We start from the raw sequence: 2158 nt of genomic DNA, 5'->3' as shown, positions 1-2158 counted from the left end.
TGTGAGTCCTTTCTCACTTTAATTTCCAGCCCAGGCCCTCCACGAGAACACGACGGTTACAGAAGGCAAAACTTTTTAAATTTTATAAACCATATTGCATTATTTCAAACATGCTTTGTCAGTGTTTGGGTAAACCCCCCCCCAAAAAAAATCCCTCATGGAAATAAAAAGACTTTGTAGGATCAGACCCAGAATTTGTGTGGGGATCTGGAGAACTGGCATGGGCGAGGATGCTGAGGCAGGGATCTCTTTCCGTTCGTGGCTGTAGCATCGCAGAGGCTGTTTCGGACGCCCTGCCTCTCCGCTGGTTGATGTGGGCCCCTGATCAGACACAAGGGGAGGGCTTTGGGGGCCTGTTTGAGACCCTGGATGACCCCAGTCAAATGCATGAGGAGGAGGAGGAGGAGGAGGAGGAGGAGGAGGAGGAGGAGCTCGGCTAGGAATGCCCTGAAGCTGGGTGGGCAGCCGTCCGCCTGACCTGCTCTACCTAGGGGAGAACAAAGGCACAGGCGGCCTCTGGGATCCCAGAACCGAAGTGGGTCCCAGAAGCCCTTCCCGTGATCCCTGCATCCGATTTGCCAGGGGCCCCTGCCAAGGGATGGCCTTCCCACGGAGGGTCGCTGCCCTGTGGCCCTTTCCCTTTGAGGCGCACACAAGCGCCCTTCTCCCACCGGGTGCCCCTTGCTGGTGCCCCCTTCGCTGCCCCTTCCTATGGCAGATGTGCATAGGACCTGGGCACAGGAGGGAGGGGAGGGGAGGGCAAGAACGGAGGGAGCAAAATAGGTACCAGGTCGGAGAAAGGAAGCTTTGCTGAAAGTGGTTCCCACCATCCCCTTCCCTCACCCCCCCCCACATCTGGACCCTGATTCACGCACTCCCGTGTGGCTGGGTCCTCAGTGGTCCCAGCCCCTCACCAAACCTAGCAAGGTATTTCACACAGAGAAGCAGCTGTGATGATGCCTCTGCACCTGGTGCTTTTTTGCCCTGCCTGCAGAGTCTTTAAATCTTCGTCCAGGGGAGGCCAGGAGACGAGCCCCCTTAAGACCCCCTTTGAAAAGAGCCAGGAGACGAGCCCCGTTGCTTGTCCCATCGGAGGGGGGGGCGCTGAGTTGTGCAGCCGAGTGGTGGGCCGGCATGCCCGAAAGGCCGAGCAGAGCAGCCGGAGGGGAGGGGGCTTTTTTGAGAGAGGGGGAGGGAGACCTGTCCAGAGGGCTCACCACATGCGTGGGGGATCAAGGGATCCCCCTGGCATCCCAGAATGATGGGTTCCTTCCAGATGTTCGGGGGAAGCAAGCAGGCGTAGTAGCCCTTCTGAAGATGGTGTTTCGGCCCTGTGAATCCATGGCTTGATAGTCCAACATCTTCATTAACTGGAGAGATAATTCTGAGACCGATTCAAGCTTTTTGGCCCCAGAATCAGAGCCAGGGCTGAAATACGAGTCCCAAAGTGTTTTACGTGAATATTTGTTGGATTAACAAGTTATCTGAAGGAAGCTTTTTTTTCCCCCCATTGAATTTTATCTATTTTGCTTGCCATTTTTTTTTGTTTTATATGCTTTTTCTTTTCCTTTTCTTTTCCATTTTTGTGCTCTTCCCCTTGGAGGCAGTGAAAGTGGCCGGAGCACCCCAAGCTTATCCCTCTGCTCAGACAGCAGATCTGCGTCCTCTCTCTACCAGCAGGCACCCAAACATTTTCATATTCCAGGTAGGATTCATGACTCCTTTCTCGCCCTCCCTCGGGGCCATCTCTGCAACCTTTTACGGGCTGATAACGCGGACCATTGGGGAGTGAGAGGCAGAATGAACAAAAATGCCTACGTTGTATAAGATCTAAAATAAGATTTTTTAAAGAATAAATGGCATGTTTCTGTGGAACCATCTGTTCAGCAACCCTCTCAGTGGTGAAAAGCCCTTCTGGAAGCATCTGCAGGGGGGGAAAAAATTCCCCAGCATCTGTTCCTTTGCTAACAAGGAGTGAAAAACAGAGAACTCCTGGAGTTTGCAAATTCCCCAACTGAGGTCAGCCGTGTCCCAAGCTGGCTTTGGACAGGAGAATTTCACCTCCGTCTGGGGGTGATGCTGGGGGAAAGATTGAGGGAGGAAAAGGGAGGAAGGAAGGAAGGAAGGAAGGAAGGAAGGAAGGAGGGAGGGAGGGAGG

General features: G+C 53.7%; 1 long non-coding RNA gene across 1 annotated transcript in view; it reads left to right on the top strand.

Moving 5' to 3' along the window:
- The first annotated feature begins 1607 nt into the window (after positions 1-1607).
- The window catches only part of LOC107300919, a 4728-nt gene continuing 4177 nt past the window's right edge, over positions 1608-2158 (top strand). The window contains exon 1 of the long non-coding RNA XR_001549250.1: positions 1608-1705. This is a non-coding gene — a long non-coding RNA (uncharacterized LOC107300919). The remainder of the gene's footprint in view (positions 1706-2158) is intronic.

This window comes from Protobothrops mucrosquamatus, unplaced genomic scaffold, assembly GCF_001527695.2.
Source record: "Protobothrops mucrosquamatus isolate PMUCROS unplaced genomic scaffold, P.Mucros_1.0 scaffold9122, whole genome shotgun sequence".
NCBI lineage: Eukaryota > Metazoa > Chordata > Lepidosauria > Squamata > Viperidae > Protobothrops > Protobothrops mucrosquamatus.
Note: the sequence above shows the minus strand (reverse complement) of the source record. Positions and strands in the feature narration are given on the sequence as shown.